This window comes from Lithobates pipiens, unplaced genomic scaffold, assembly GCF_037356315.1.
Source record: "Lithobates pipiens isolate NorthernLeopardFrog02 unplaced genomic scaffold, aLitPip1_a1.2 Scaffold_8, whole genome shotgun sequence".
In the NCBI taxonomy this organism is placed as follows: domain Eukaryota; kingdom Metazoa; phylum Chordata; class Amphibia; order Anura; family Ranidae; genus Lithobates; species Lithobates pipiens.
In genome coordinates, this window is record NW_027507903.1 from 9,591,399 (window position 1) to 9,609,093 (window position 17,695).

The 17,695-nt window shown below is 42.5% G+C and overlaps 1 protein-coding gene across 4 annotated transcripts in view; it reads left to right on the plus strand.

Annotated features, from left to right (window-relative positions):
• The window catches only part of LOC143962650 (multiple epidermal growth factor-like domains protein 11), a 981,904-nt gene that overhangs the window by 350,903 nt on the left and 613,306 nt on the right, over window positions 1-17,695 (plus strand). The window lies entirely within an intron of this gene.

The window sequence follows — 17,695 nt, forward strand, 5'->3', positions numbered from 1 at the left end:
CCCCTTAATAACCAGACCAATTTTCAGCTTTCGGTGCTCTCACATTTTGAATGACAATTACTCAGTCATGCAACACTGGACCTATATGAAATTTTTGTCCTTTTTTTCACACAAATGGAGCTTTCTTTTGGTGGTATTTAATCAACGCTGGGTTTTTTATTTTTTGTGCTATAAAAGAAAAAATACAGAAAATTCTGTAAAAAAATGAATTTTTCTTCATTTCTGTTATAAAATTTAGCAGATTAGTAATTTTTTCTTCATAAATTTTGGCCAAAATTTATACCACTACATATCTTTGGTAAAAATAAGTACAAATTGGTGGATATTATTTGGTCTTTGTGAAAGTTATAGAGTCCACAAGCTATGGTGCCAATATCTGAAAATTGATCACACCTGAAGTACTGACGGCCTATTTCAATTCTTGAGACCCTAACATGCCAGAAAAGTACAAATACCCCCCAAATGACCCCTTTTTGGAAAGAAGACATTCCAAGGTATTTAGTAAGAGGCATGATGAGTTTTTTGAAGTTGTCATTTTTTTCCACAATTCTTTGCAAAATCAAGATTTTTTTTACTTTTTTTTTTCACAAAATTGTCATATTATCAGTTTATTTCTCACACAGCATATGCATACCACAAATTACACCCCAAAACACATTCTTCTATTACTCCCGTGTACGGCGATACCACATGTGTGAGACTTTTACACAGTGCGGCCACATACAGAGGCCCAACATGCAGGGAGCGCCATCAGGCGTTCTGGAGCACCCAGGACAATTCTGACATTTCTCTCCTACATGTAAAAATCATCATTTATTTTCTAGAAAATTACATCGAATCCCAAAACATTATATATGTTTTTTAGCAAACACCCTGGAGAATACAATGGTGGTCGTTGCAACTTTTTATCTCGCACGGTATTTGCGCAGCAATTTTTCGAATGCTTTTTTTTGGAAAAAAAACTGTTTTGTGCTTAAAAAAAAAAAAACACAGTAAAGTTAGCCCAATTTTTGCATAATGTGAAAGATGAAGTTACACCGAGTAAATCGATACCTAACATGTCACTCTTCAAAATTGCACAGGCTCGTGGAATGGCGCCAAACGTCGCTACTTAAAAATCCCCATAGGCGACGATTTAATTTTTTTTTTACTGGTTATATGTTTTGAGTTACAGAGGAGGTCTAGGGCTAGAATTATTGCTCTCGCTCCAACGTACGCAGCGATACCTCACATGTGTGGTTTGAACACCGTTTTCATATGTGGGCGGGACTTACGTATGCGTTCGCTTCTGCATGCGAGCACATGGGGACAGGGGCACTTTAAAAAAAATATATATTTTATTGTTCATTTTACTTTATTTATTTTAGTTTGACATTTTTTCCCCAAAAATAAATTTTTTGATCACTTTTATTCCTATTACAAGGAATGTAAACATCCCTTGTAATAGGAATATGGCATGACAGGTCCTCTTTACAGTGAGATATGGGGTCAATAAGACCCCGCATCTCACCTCTAAGCTGGGAAGCCTGAAAAAAAAAAAAAAAAAAGATTCTGGATTTGATCGTATTGGCGAGTCGGTAGAAGCACCGGAGGGCGGCGGGAGGGGGGGGTGTCTATGGCTGGGTATTGCAGGGTATCACCGACTATAGCTGGGTATGGCTGGGTATATCAGAGTATGGCTGGGTATCTCAGAGTATGGCGTTGCAGAGTATTGCGTTGCAGAGCATTGCAGGATATTGGAGGGTGTTGCAGAGCATTGCAGAGTGTTGCACGGTATTGGCGGGTGTTGCAGAGCATTGCGGAGTGTTGCACGGTATTGGCTGGTGTTGCAGAGCATTGCAGAGTGTTGCAGGGTATTGGTGGGTGTTGCAGAGCATTGCAGAGTGTTGCAGAGCATTGCAGAGTGTTGCAGGGTATTGGCGGGTGTTGCAGAGCGTTGCAGGGTATTGCAGAGTATTGCAGGGTAATGCAGAGTATTGCAGGGTATTGCAGGGTATTGCAGGGTATTGCAGGGTATTGCAGAGTATTGCAGGGTATTGCAGGGTATTGCAGAGTAATGCAGGGTAATGCAGAGTAATGCAGAGTAATGGCAGGGTATTGCAGAGTAATGGCAGGGTAATGCAGAGTATTGCAGTGTAATGCAGACCATTGCAGACTATTGCAGAGTATTGCAGAGTATTGCAGGGTAATGCAGAGTAATGCAGAGTATTGCAGGGTATTGCAGAGTAATGGCAGGGTATTGCAGAGTATTTGCAGGGAATTGAGGGGTTAATTTTCGGTGAGCAGCGATGTGGGCACTGCAGATGCAGCCCACATCGCTGCTGACACCGATCTCTTCCCCCTCCGCTGTTCCGATCGGTACAGAGAGGGGGAGGGAGGAACCGGCGTCATAACATGACGCCGGTTTGTTTACAAGTGATCACTCCGTCATTTGACGGAGCGATCACGTGGTAAACGGCCGCGACGAGCGGGCATTTACCGTGATCCGTGATGCGCCGGGTCCGGTCACGGATGCTCTCGAGTGCGCGCCCCAGGGGGCGCGCGAGAGCGGAATTCTGGGAGGACGTCATATGACGGCCTCCCACAGTTAAGAAACCGCCCTGAAGCCGTCATTCGGCTATAGGGTGGTTATTAAGTGGTTAATTACCTGATTGGACTATAAGATTTACTTTGAGCTGACCTTTTGTTTCATTAGATCTTTAAAGAATTACCAAATCATGTCGAATTCATTCGAATTCATTCGTTACATTTCTTTCGTATTCGTCGTTATTCGTTATTTTTTTATTTGGACATTCGGATGCATCCGAATGTCCGAAAGATGCAAAATTCGGCCTAATTTCGATTCGTTACGAAACAAATTGCACAAGCCTAGTGACCAGTGCATGTCAAGGAATTAGTGATCGTGAAAGGTCAGGTCCAGTTATCTCAATTAGCAGACGTAGATAGAACATCAAGTGTCTCCATGCCTTATTTCTATTTACCTTCAAAGTAGAGTTAGCCCTTGTACACACGGTCGGAGAATCCATCGGAATGTGTCCTATCGGACCGTGTCTTCGGATAATCCGACTGTGTGTGGTCTGCATTGGACTGATTCCGTCGGAATATCCGTCGGACCCAATTTTCCAACATGTTGGAAATATTTCCCGACCAACTGGGCTGATCGGACATACTCCGATCATGTGTAGAGAATTTTGATCGGACCAAGTGCCACGCATGCTCAGATCAAATTCCTACATCAAAGCTATTGGCTACTAGCCTGAATGTAGTCCCATCGTAACGAAATTACGTCATCACGTTCTGAATGATCGGATTTTTTCGCCAACTTTGTCCGACCGTGTGTATGCAACAGTTTCGGACAAGATCCGACGGACAAAATCCGACAGGCAAAATCCGACGGATTTGGTTGTGGAAATCTCCGACAGTGTGTACAAGGGCTAACAATGTATCGAACCAGGCAGGACCTCGGTGATGCCGGTTTATTAGCAACAGCTGGGAACATACAGGTTTATGTTCAAAGTATTACAAGAGGCAGGTCTAATTTATACAGTTTCTTACAATGCAAGCGTATTAGGTACAACATGATTGGTTGCCAAGATCTACGTCACTGTAGCTAACCATAAATCTGACATCTGTCATACAAACAGACAAACGTATTCATCCCCAGAATCCCTACATGTTTATTAAAATGATTAATAACTGGTTTTATCCATTACAATACTTGTGTGTAGAGACAATATGGCACCCAGTCATGCTAAATCAAACCCTCCTTGTCCTGATAAGACTTTACCAACTCAAGGATAACAGACATGCTCAGAAACAAAAGAATACATACAAAACTATTCAACGTGTTACTTCTGTCGTTGTATTCTGTTGTACGAAAATGTTCTTATTGTGAGAAACCTCTTCACTTTCGACATGAGTCTAGCATGCCACAAAAAACGGACGTTCGGTCGTCCGAAAATCTAAGCGCGTGTACGAGGCTTTAGGGTGGCTACGCTCATTCATCTGCTGTATCTATGGAGGAGCAACGTAGCCACCCTTGGACAGCAGCATTGTCTTAGGGTGGCTATGCTTATTCATCCATTGTAACTTTGAAGGACCAATGTAGTCACCCTTGGACAGCAGCCTTGTCTTAGGGTGATCATTCCTCCCCTGTAACTTTGGAGGAGCAACGTAGCCACCCTTGGACAGCAGCATTGTTTTAGGGTAGCTACACTCATTCTTCCACTGTATCTATGAAGGGACAATGTAGCCACCCTTGGGCAGCAGAATTGTCTTAGGGTGGCTATGCTTATTCATCCATTGTATCTTTGAAGGAACAATGTAGTCACCTTTGGACAGCAGCATTATCTTAGTGTGGCTACACTCATTCCTCCCCTGTAACTTTGGAGGAGCAATGTAGCCACCCTTGCACAGCAGAATTATTTCAGGGTGGCTACACTCATTCCTCCACTGTATCTATGAAGGAACAATGTAGCCACCCTTGGACAGCAGCATTGTCTTAGCGTGGCTATGCTTATTAGTCCATTGTATCTTTGAAGGGCCAATGTAGTCACCCTTGGACAGCAGCATTGTCTTATGGTGGCTACACTCATTCCTCCCCTGTATCTTTGGAGGAGCAACGTAGCCACCCTTTTACAGTAGCATTGTTTCATGGTGGCTACGCTCATTCCTCCACTGTATCTGTGAAGGAACAATGTAGCCACCCTTGGACAGCAGCATTGTCTTATGGTGGCTATGCTATGGTTGCCACCTCATCCCTTTAAACCCGAACACATATTAATTACTCACGTTCTGAGGCTGATTACGGTGGTAATTAAACTCACTTGGTGCCTTATCTGCATTTAATTATCCTCAGAACCTGTGTATTTCAAAGGTGTTCAGGTTTAAAGGGATGAGGTGGCAACTCTAGGCTATGCTCACTCACCCAATGTATCTTTGAAGGAGCAATGTAGCCACCCCTGGACATCAGCATTGTCTTAGGGCGGCTTTGCTCATTCCTCCACTGTATCTATGGAGGCGCAATATAGCCACCCTTATACAGAAGCACTGTCTCAGGGTGGCTACCCTCATTCCTCCACTGTATCTATGAAGGAACACTTTAGCCAACCTTATACAGAAGCACGGTCTTAGGGTTGCTACCCTCATTCCTCCACTGTATCTCTGAAGGAACACTGTAGCCAACCTTATACAGAAGCACAGTCTCAGGGTGGCTACCCTCATTCCTCCACTGTATCTATGAAGGAACAGTGTAGCCAACCTTATACAGAAGCACGGTCTCTGGGTGGCTACCCTCATTCCTCCACTGTATCTATGAAGGAACAGTGTAGCCAACCTTATACAGAAGCACGGTCTCGGGTGGCTACCCTAGTTCCTCCACTGTATCTATGAAGGAACAATGTAGCCAACCTTATACAGAAGCACGGTCTGTGGGTGGCTACCCTCATTCCTCCACTGTTTCTATGAAGGAACACTGTAGCCAACCTTATACAGAAGGACAGTCTCAGGGTTGCTACCCTCATTCCTCCACTGTATCTAGGGAGGAGCAACGTAGTCCCCCTTGGACAGTAGCATTGTCAATCTGTGGAGAGGGTAGTTTTTAGATGGGCTTTACACTCTGTAAGTGAATAAAAAAATTACTAATTTCAGCTAACACTTTTTAAAGCGGAGGTCCACCCTAAAATGGACCTTCCGCTCATCGGAATCCTCCCCCCCTCCGGCGCCACAATTGCCACCTTTCAGGGGGGAGGGGGGTGCAGGTACCTGGATAATCCAGGTAACTGCACCCACTTCCGGGATAGCTTTCTGCGGAAAGGGGCGTAGATTACGCCCCTTTCCGCAAGTGCCCGTCCCTTTCCGCAAGTGCCCCGCTGCCTGCTGGGAAAACACACAGATCCCAGAGGCAGCGGGGACCGTCCTTATTGCGCAGCGCGGCTCGCGCATGCGCAGTAGGGAACCGGGAAATGAAGCCGAAAGGCTCCATATCCTGATTCCCATACCCAAGATGGCGGCGGCAGCACCCGAGAAACGATCTACAGATCGGCTTCGGGTGCCGACATCGCGGGCGCGCTGGACAGGTAAGTGTCATTATTTTAAAAGTCAGCAGCTGCAGTATTTGTAGCTGCTGGCTTTTAAAAAAAAAAAAAAAAACGCGGAGCAGCAAGAGTTTTTTCCTTTTTTTCAAATAAAGGTTTTATATAAATAAAAGCTGACTACTGTAAGAACCCCTGACAGTTGTAAATGGTTTGTCTCAACCCTCTAAATACCCCTTTTGCTGGACAGCTTTGTCTGTAAAAGGAAGTTGAAAAACAGACTTACTGGCCAGATCACCAGGCCAAAATAAAGGGGGGAAAAAAAGTTGGAAAAAAAAAATTTAAACTAATGCAGCCCCCACATCTAAAGAATTGGTAAGCTGCGATATCATATTTTTTTTTTTGCTGTTGAATTTGGACAGACTTTAAGGTAGACCTGCAGTTTGAAGCTCTCAGTTGCCTTGTATGAAGTTCTATGTAATATCTGGTATCATTGTGCATTACCTCTTATTATGCCAATTTTAATTGCCGGTCTCTTGCCAGCAGCTGTTGCCTCTTTGTGTATAATAGATTTGTTGAATGGTATTGTCCTCTTGTTATTGTGCTGGTTGATTTGCGCTCTGTAGCCCAATCTACTGCTTCGCATTGTCCATCGCAGTTCTTTCTGTGGCAAAATATAATTTTTTTTTTTTTTTTTTTTACGAATGTCTCCTCCGAAGTATGAAAATAGAATTCTCAGAATAAGAGTAATTGCCGGCCTGGCCGGTACATGCAGGCACACTGTGAGCCTGTAGGTCCTTCCTTTATTTACTACATTATCAATGTTGTGCTGTTGTCTGCTAATAGACAACGACATCAAGCTGTATATTGTTGTAACCAATAGAACTAAAATATACAATGTATTGTGTGTTTTTTTTAACAATATGTATTTTTTTATATATATATATTTTTTTACAATGCATTTTTATTTTACAATATATATATTTTTTTACAATGCATTTTTATTTTACAATATGTATTTTATATATATATATATATATATATATATATATACACATACATACACACACACATATACAGTGCCTTGCGAAAGTATTCGGCCCCCTTGAACTTTTCAACCTTTTGCCACATTTCAGGCTTCAAACATAAAGATATAAAATTTTTCATTTTTTGTGAAGAATCACCAACAAGTGGGACACAATTGTGAAGTGGAACGAAATCTATTGGATAATTTAAACTTTTTTAGCAAATAAAAAACTGAAAAGTGGTGCGTGCAAAATTATTCGGCCCCTTTACTTTCAGTGCAGCAAACTCACTCCAGAAGTTCAGCGAGGATCTCTGAATGATCCAATGTTGTCCTAAATGACTGATGGTGATAAATAGAATCCACCTGTGTGTAATCAAGTCTCTGTATAAATGCACCTGCTCTGTGATAGTCTCAGGGTTCTGTTGAAAGCGCAGAGAGCATCATGAAGACCAAGGAACACACCAGGCAGGTCCGTAATACTGTTGTGGAGAAGTTTAAAGCCGGATTTGGATACAAAAAGATTTCCCAAGCTTTAAACATCCCAAGGAGCACTGTGCAAGCGATCATTTTCAAATGGAAGGAGTATCAGACCACTGCAAATCTACCAAGACCTGGCCGTCCCTCTAAACTTTCAGCTCAGACAAGGAGAAGACTGATCAGAGATGCAGCCAAGAGGCCCATGATCACTCTGGATGAACTGCAGAGAACTACAGCTGAGGTGGGAGAGTCTGTCCATAGGACAACAATCAGTCGTACACTGCACAAATCTGGCCTTTATGGAAGAGTGGCAAGAAGAAAGCCATTTCTCAAAGATATCCATACAAAGTCTCGTCTAAAGTTTGCCACAAGCCACCTGGGAGACACACCAAACATGTGGAAGAAGGGGCTCTGGTCAGATGAAACCAAAATCGAACGTTTTGCCCACAATGCAAAACGATATGTTTGGCGTAAAAGCAACACAGCTCATCACCCTCAACACACCATCCCCACTGTCACACATGGTGGTGGCAGCATCATGGTTTGGGCCTGCTTTTCTTCAGCAGGGACAGGGAAAATGGTTAAAATTGAGGGGAAGAGGGATGCAGCCAAATACAGGACCATTCTGGATGGAAACCTGTTGGAGTCTGCAAAAGACCTGAAACTGGGACGGAGATTTATCTTCCAACAAGACAATGATCCCAAACATACAGCAAAATCTACAAAGGAATGGTTCACAAATAAACGTATCCAGGTGTTAGAATGGCCAAGTCAAAGTCCAGACCTGAATCCAATCGAGAATCTGTGGAAAGAGCTGAAAACTGCTGTTCACAAACGCTCTCCATCCAACCTCACTGAGCTCCAGCTGTTTTGCAAGGAAGAATGGGCAAGAGTTTCAGTCTCTCGATGTGCAAAACTGATAGAGACATACCCCAAGCGACTTGCAGCTGTAATCGCAGCAAAAGGTGGCTCTACAAAGTATTAACGCAAGGGGGGCCGAATAATTTTGCACGCCCCATTTTTTATTTTTTTATTACTTAAAAAAGTTTCAAAAATTCAATAGATTTCGTTCCACTTCACAATTGTGTCCCACTTGTTGGTGATTCTTCACAAAAAATAAAAATTTTATATCTTTATGTTTGAACCCTGAAATGTGGCAAAAGGTTGAAAAGTTCAAGGGGGCCGAATACTTTCGCAAGACACTGTATATATATAAATATATAAATATAACTTTTTTTACAATGTATCATATTATTTTTTTACATCGCATTATTTTTATATTTAAAAAATAAATAAAAATTGCCGCACTAAAATAAGAAGTGATAAAACCAAAATACTAATTAAATATACAGTGATAAGTCCGTCAGGGCATCTAAAAAATTTATGTTCAAATCCATGAAAAAAATCAGTGAGCAAAGATAAAATGTTTTTTAAATATTTGTGTCTCAGTGATGGTAAACGATTGAACACCAAAAGTGCACCTTCCACCGTGATAAAAAAAGGAAGGCTGTGCTCTTACCAGATGACTAGACTCCACATTATAGGAGCCTAGTAAAGCGTGGATTGGTATAATGCATATGATCCAGCCTTTTGGATATAAACAGGATGATGGAAATATCAACACAAGTGGCTGCTCTCTTTGTTTCTCGCTCCCAAGTATGACAAAAGAAAGGAGAAGAACAACGCCAACATAGCATAAAACCGTGATGGTTTATTGAGATAGTCCAAACAGACCAGGATAAAAAGTTTCCAAAGTAAAAAACAATCTGCAGATCACATAGGAACTAGCGTGGTGAGACTAAGCATTGACTCCGCCCTACTAGTTTTGTCACAACTGACGTCATTGGGGGCAGGGCCGCTGATAGGGGGGGACCACCAGTCCTGCTGTAGGGGGCCCGGGCACACAGTGGGGCCTGGACAGCAGAGGGAATTGGTGTGGTCAGACGGAGGGGCAATTACAGAAGGATGCCCTGTGTGGTTCTGTGCAGCAGCTGAAAGCCTGTTTCTCTCCTCCTGACAGCTCTCAGCTGCTGCAGGGAGAGACACAGGGCATTATTCCTGTAATTGCTTCTCTGGCACCGATCCTCCTCTCTGTTCTGCCTGCTTCTGATTTCCCCTATGTGCCCTCCTGTCACTGTGGCGCAGCCTATCCCGTCCAATAAAAAAAATTGTAAAATAAAATAATAATAAAAAATGTCCAGGTAGCCTGTACGGGGCCCCGTGATTTCTAACAGCAGCCCTGATTGGGGGTGATTTTATGACGAAACTAGTAGGGTGGAGTCTATGCTTAGTCTCACCACGCTAGTTCCTATGTGATCTGCAGATTGTTTTTTACTTTGCATTGTAAAAAGATATAAAAAGTTTCCAAAGTAAAAAGTAGGACCCCTGCTTTCAGAAGCAGCGGGAGGGGTCATTCCCCCTCTCCCGCCACTTGCCGGTGTTTCCCGGGCTTACCGTTTTTACAGGAAACAATCCGACGTTTCGTATGGTTGGCCATAGAGGTGAACGGATACCATGTCATCTCTAATCGCCTCTATGATCTTGGAGGCCTGGAGCGACGCCATGACGTTACTTCTGGTCTGGGGCGGAAGTAAACACATTTTTTTTCTTTAAAAGCAAAAGATCACTTTATTTTTTTATTTTTTATCTTTTGCTTTTAAAAGTATAGACTTATAGACCCCAGATCTCTCCATAAAGAGGACCTGTCATCCCTTATTTTTATTACAAGGGATATTTACATTCCTTGTAATAGGAATAAAAATGAACAAAAAATAAATGATTAAACGGACAATGTAAAAATAAATATAATAGATAAGAAGAAAACATTTTAAGCGCCCCCATCCTTCTCTGCTCACGTGCAGAAGCGAATGCATATGTAAGTTGTGCACACATATGTAAACGGTCTTCTCACCACTTGTGAGATATCACCGTGAGTGTTATAGTGAGAGCAATAGTTCTAGCACTAGACCTGCTCGGTAATTCCGCGTACACACGATCGCACATTCCGAGAACAAAATCCATGGGATTTTTTCCGACTGATGTTGCCTCAAACTTGTCTTGCACACACACAGTCAAGGAATGTTATCGGAAATTCTGAACATCGAGAACGCGGTGCGTACGACGAGCCGAGAAAATTTAAGTTCAATAGCCAGTGCGGCTCTTCTGCTTGATTCTGAGCATGCCTAGAACTTTGTGCGTCGGAATAGCGTACACGCGATCGGAAATTTCCGACAATGGATTTTTTCTCGTCGGAAAATTGGAGATTGAGATCTCAAATTTTGTGTGTCGGAAATTCCGATGGAAAATGCCTACACGCGGTCCGAATTTCCGACAAAAAGCTCCCATTGAACATTTGTTGTGGGAAAATCCGACCGTGTGTACGCGGCATAACTCTAAACTGGTAACCTGTAAAAAAAATTTAAAGCATCGCCTATGGAGATTCTTAAGTATCGTGGTTTGTTGCCATTCTGCGAAAAATTGGGTTATATATTGGGGGTTTTTTGCATTAAAATTCATTAAAGTGTACTTGTTGAAATAAAATTGCATTTTAAAAACCTCTGCACAAATACCGTGTGACATAAAAAATTGCAACAATCACCATTTTATTCTCTAGGACAGTGATGGCGAACCTTGGCACCCCAGATGTTTTGGAACTACATTTCCCATGATGCTCCACTACACTGCAGAGTGCATGAGCATCATGGGAAATGTAGTTCCAAAACATCTGGAGTGCCAAGGTTCACCATCACTGCTCTAGGATCTCTGCTGAAAAAAAATAATAATATAATATAATATGTGTGTGTGTGTGTATATATATATATATATATATATATATATATATATAAGTGTTTGGGGGCTCTAAGTAATTTTATAGCAAAAAATACTGATTTAACCACTTGAGGACCGCCGTATTGCCATTGTACGTCAGCACAATGGCACAGGCAGGCATAATCACGTACATCTACGTGATTGCCTTCCAGCGGGTGGGGGGTCCCATCGGACCCCCTCCCGCTGGTTACGGCGGTCCGATTCGGTCCAGGAGCGCTCCGTGATGAGGGGATGGCCGTTCGTTTTCGGCCACCCCCTCTGGATCGCTCCTGGCCAATGAGAAGCTTCCTCCCCTGTGTATTGTTTACACAGGAAGGAGGAAGTGATGTCATTCTCCTCGGGGCGGTCTTTTTGACCGGACTACGAGGAGAAGAGTAAAAGTAAGTCTGCACGAACACTACACTGACATGTAGGTACACACAGGCACACAAACCCCCCCCGATCCCCCCCCCCGATCGCCCCCCGATCCCCCCCCGCCCCCCCTCCCCCCCCAGTCACAGTGTCACTGATTGCATTGATCATTTCTTTACTGATCAATGCATTCAGTGTCAGTTGTGACAGTAAAAACTGTCAGGACAGTTAGTGTTAGGTCCAGGGTAGCCCCCTATCACCCCCCAATAAAGATTTAACCCCCTGATTGCCCCTAGAGTTAACCCTTTCACCCCCTTTTGCCAGTGTCACTAAGCGATCATTTTTCTGATCGCTGCATGTGTCGCTAGTGTCGCTAGGTAGCTAGTTATTTTTTTAGGTTCACCGCCAGGTTTTTATATCGCTAGGTACCCCGATATACTACCCAATAATGTTTTTAACCCCCTGATTGCCGCTAGTTAACCCTTTCACCCCCTTTTGCCAGTGTCACTAAGCGATCGTTTTTCTGATCGCTGCATTAGTGTCGCTACAGTCGCTAGGTAGCTAGTTATTTTTTTAGGTTCACCGCCAGGTTTTTATAGCGCTAGGTACCCCGATATACTACCCAATAATGTTTTTAACCCCCTGATTGCCGCTAGTTAACCCTTTCACCCCCTTTTGCCAGTGTCACTAAGCGATCATTTTTCTGATCGCTGCATGTGTCGCTAGGTAGCTAGTTATTTTTTTAGGTTCACCGCCAGGTTTTTATATCGCTAGGTACCCCGATATACTACCCAATAATGTTTTTAACCCCCTGATTGCCGCTAGTTAACCCTTTCACCCCCTTTTGCCAGTGTCACTAAGCGATCGTTTTTCTGATCGCTGCATTAGTGTCGCTACAGTCGCTAGGTAGCTAGTTATTTTTTTAGGTTCACCGCCAGGTTTTTATAGCGCTAGGTACCCCGATATACTACCCAATAATGGTTTTAACCCCCTGATTTCCGCTAGTTAACCCTTTCACCCCCTTTTGCCAGTGTCACTAAGCGATAATTTTTCTGAACGCTGCATCAGTGTCGCTAGTGTCGCTAGGTAGCTAGTTAACTAGGCTCCCAAAAAGTCCCCCACATGTGGTATCCCCGTACTCGGGAGAAGCAGCAGAATTTATTTTGGGGTGTAATTTGACTTCTGCCCATAGCATGTGTGAGCAATATATCATTTAGTGACAACTTTGTGCAAAAAAAAAAAAAGTTTGTAATATTCCCGCAACTTTTGGCAAAATATAAAATATTCCATGGACTCAACATGCCTCTCAGTAAATAGCTTGGGGTGTCTACTTTCCAAAATGGGGTCATTTGGGGGGGTTTTGTGCTATTTTGGCATTTTATGGCCTTCGAAACTGTGATAGGTAGTGAGGAGTTAAATCAAAAATTTGCACCCTTAGAAATCCTGAAGGTGGTGATTGGTTTTCGGGGTGCCGTGCGCGACTAGACTCCCAAAAAGTCCCACACATGTGGTATCCCCGTACTCGGGAGAAGCAGCAGAATGTATTTTGGGGTGTCATTTCACATATAACCATGGCATGTGTGAGCAATATATCATTTAGTGACAACTTTTTGTAAAAAAAATTTTTTTTTTTTTTTTTGTCATTATTCAATCCCTTAGGACAAAAAAAATAAATATTCAATGGGCTCAACATACCCATCAGCAATTTCCTTGGGGTGTCTACTTTCCAAAATGGGGTCATTTGGGGGGGATTTGTACTGCCCTGCCATTTTAGCACCTCAAGAAATGAGATCGGCAGTCATAAATTAAAAGCTGTGTAAATTCCAGAAAATGTACTCTAGTTTGTAGACGCTATAACTTTTGCGCAAACCAAAAAATATACGCTTATTGACATTTTTTTTACTAAAGACATGTGGCTGAATAAATTTTGCCCTCAATGTATGACTAAAATTTAGTTTATTCGATTTTTCTTATAACAAAAAGAAGAAAATATCTTTTTTTTTCAAAATTTTCGCTCTTTTTCCATTTATATCGCAAAAAAAAAAAATCGCAGAGGCAATCAAATACCATCAAAAGAAAGCTCTATTTGTGGGAAGAAAAGGACGCAAATTTCGTTTGGGTGCAATATTGCATGACCGCGCAATTACCAGTTAAAGCAGCGCAGTGCGAAATTGCAAAAAGACCTCTGGTCCTTAAGGTGTTTATTGGTCCGGAGCTGAAGTGGTTAAGCTTGTAAAAAGAAAAAACTCCCGGAAAAGGCCTGGTCAGCATACTGTGACATAAAAAATTGCAACAATTACCATTTTATTTTCTAGGATCTCTGCTGAAAAAAAAAAAAAATATAATATAATATATATATGTGTGTGTGTATGTATATATGTATATATATATATATATATAAATATGTTTGGGGGCTCTAAGTAATTTTATAGCAAAAAATACTGATTTAAGCTTAAAAAGAAAAAAAAATTCCTGGAAAAGGCCTGGTCAGCATACCGTGACATAAAAATTGCAACAATCGCCATTTTATTCTCTAGGATCTCTGCTGAAAAAAAAATAATATAATATATATGTGTGTGTGTGTGTGTGTGTGTGTGTATATATATATATATATATGTATATATGTATATATATGTTTGGGGGCTCTAAGTAATTTTATAGCAAAAAATACTGATTTAAGCTTGTAAAAAAAATTATAAATTCCCGGAAAAGGCCTGGTCAGCAAGTAGTTATTTTTTCCTATGTTTGCGTTGCAGATGTATGTACTTGTAGCGTAAACCTTATGTAGAATTATGTATCATTTACCTTCATTTGTATCTCTTACCTTGCTCAGCGCCACAGGAGAGGATGACGCGGTATAAATCAGGATTAATAATAGGAGCATCCATGGCGGCGCACACACCTTCATCAATCATTTACTTTAAATGCACATTTATAATTGAGAAATGTCGGTGAAATTTTAAACTGAATTATCATAATCAAGTCCACGATAAAGGATTAGCAGATACACGTGTGATCGGTTTCATTGTCTAGGTGACGATGGAGCAGATTAATGTATGTGAAGTGGGGGCTGATCATTGTCAGTGGAGTCTAAACTGGGGGGCCCCTAAACTTCTCAGTACGGGGGGGGGGGGGCACACCTTGTCTTCTGCAAATATTCACCTGCTGAAAGAAGAATCTGTTTTACAAATCAATGACTCGTCAATGAAGGAATACGTTTTACTTGGATCTTTTTTGGAATCAGCATGATATGATCCAGAATGAAAGAGAACTTACATAGTTGTTAAAGTGGTTGTAAACCCTTACAGACCACTTTGACCTACAGGTAAGCCTAGATTAAGGCTTACCTGTAGGTCCAAGAAATATCTCATAAACCTACACGGTTTAGGAGATATTTGCAAATGACAGGCACCGCTGCATGCCGCTACTAACGGCAATCACGCCAATAGTGGCGGCTCCCGCGCACATGCGTGGGGGTGTCGTCATCTCGGCTGAGGCCAGTCACAGTGCCGGAGCTGAGATACCTGGAAGTCACTCTGGGTATCATGGCAGCGTCGGAGGAGGACGATGAGGGTCACTTCGGGGGTTTCCATCTCAGGTAAGTTATTCATAATGAGCTAGTATGCTATGCATACACAACACAGGGTTAAAATAGTTTATTGCACAGCTCCGGGGGTCTTCCGTCTTCGGGGGTCTTCTCGCCGGACTCCTCCGCTATCTTCTGCTAGCTCTTTTGCTAGCAGAGGAGCCCGGCTTTCTTCTTCGTCGCCGCCCTTTTCTTCCGACTTCAGGGGTCTTGTCCCCCTCTTCGGTTCTTCTTGCCGGGCCACCGCTTCTTTTTTCAGCTCTTTTACTAGCGGTGGCCCGCCGCCTTCCATTCTTCTTCTTCTTCTTCTCCTGGAGATGTTGACTCGACTCTCAGTCCGGCCGCAATGCCAGAGATGCGGTGCGCGGCGACTTATATAGGGACAAGGGGCGGGGTCGCTGGTTGATGTCACATGGTGACCCCCCCCCCCTTACGATGTCACAGTCCCAGCATCCTCCGGGACTGTGACATCGTGACACCATGTGACATCAACCGCCAACCCCGCCCCTTGTCCCTATATAAGTCGCTGCGCACTGCGTCCCTGGCATTGCGGACGGAGAGAGCGTCGAGTCAACATCTCCAGGAGAAGAAGAAGAAGAAGAACGGAAGGCGGCGGCGGCGGCGACAGAAGACCGGGCCACCGCTAGTAAAAGATCCTGGCAAGAAGAACCGAAGAGGGGGACAAGACCCCCGAAGTCGGAAGAAGAGGGCGGCGACGAATAAGAAAGCCGGGGAGTCCGGCGAGAAGACCCCCGAAGACGGAAGACCCCCGGAGCTGTGCAATAAACTATTTTAACCCTGTGTTGTGTTTTTTTTTTACATTTTTTTCACAGGTGAATGGGTAGGGGTACATTGTACCCCATACTCATTCACATAGGGTGGGGGGCCGGTATCCGGGGGCCCCCTTATTAAAGGGGGCTCCCGGATTCCGATAAGCCCCCCGCCCGCAGACCCCGACAACCAACGCCCAGGGTTGTCGGGAAGCATCTAGCATCTCTTCTCCGAAGAAGATAGATTTAGCGCTTGTAGTCGTTCCTCAAAATTGAGGTCCTCCAGTCTCCTTATTAATTTAGTTGCCCTTCTCGGGACTCTACCCAGCCCTAGCACATCCTTCCTGAGGATTGGCGACCAGAACGGAATACTCTCTCCTGATGCGGCCGAAACCTAGAGTTTCATAAAGTTGCAGAATAATCGTTTTATCTCTGGAGTAAATTCCCTTTTTAATGCATGATGATAATATTCTGCTGGCTTTGTTTACCACAGCTTGACACTGCATGCTATTTAGGGCTGAAACAACTAATCGATTATGAAATTAATCGATTACTATTTTCAAAATGGATTAATCGGCCAGTAACAAATGGGGTTAAAGTTAATGAGTCTGATGATATTTACCAGATTGACCATTTAATAGTATATCTCTCCTCTAATAGTATATGCAGTATATATCCTCTAATAATATATGCACTATATATCCTCTAATAGTATATACAGTATATCTCTACTCTAATGGTACATATACAGTATATCTCTCCTCTAATGGTATATATAGTATATATCCCCTCTAATAGTATATACAGTATATCTCTCCTCTAATAGTATATATCCCCTCTAATAGTATATACAGTATATCTCCCCTCTAATAGTATATACAGTATATAGCCTCTAATGGTATATACAGCATATCTCTCCTCTAATGGTATATATAGTATATATCCCCTCTAATAGTATATACAGTATATCTCTCCTCTAATAGTATATATCCCCTCTAATAGTATATACAGTATATCTCCCCTCTAATAGTATATACAGTATATCTCCCCTCTAATGGTATATACAGTATATCTCTCCTCTAATAGTATATATCCCCTCTATTAGTATATACAGTATATAGCCTCTAATGGTATATACAGTATATCTCTCCTCTAATGGTATATACAGTATATCTCCTCTAATAGTATATACAGTATATCTCCCCTCTAATAGTATATACAGTATATAGCCTCTAATGGTATATACAGTATATCTCTCCTCTAATAGTATATACAGTATATATCACCTCTAATATATACACTGTATCTCTTCCGTCTTATTCTCAGAGTCACGTGTTTCAATTATTTACAATAGGAACATTGCACAGAAATCAAAATTTTTTTTTAAGTGGCTGCTTAGCGGGGAAGGGATTCTGCTAGAGCACAGTGGTAAATACACAGGTGAAAGGGCAATAGTGAGAGTATTATTGATTTGCATTATTCTCTAGTTGCAGCCCTAATGCTATTGCTCAGTCTGTCTTCTACTAGGATCCCCATATCTTTCTTCATCCTGGAAGCCTCTAGAGCAGGGATATGCAATTAGCGGACCTCCAGCTGTTGCAAAACTACAAGTCCCATCATGCCT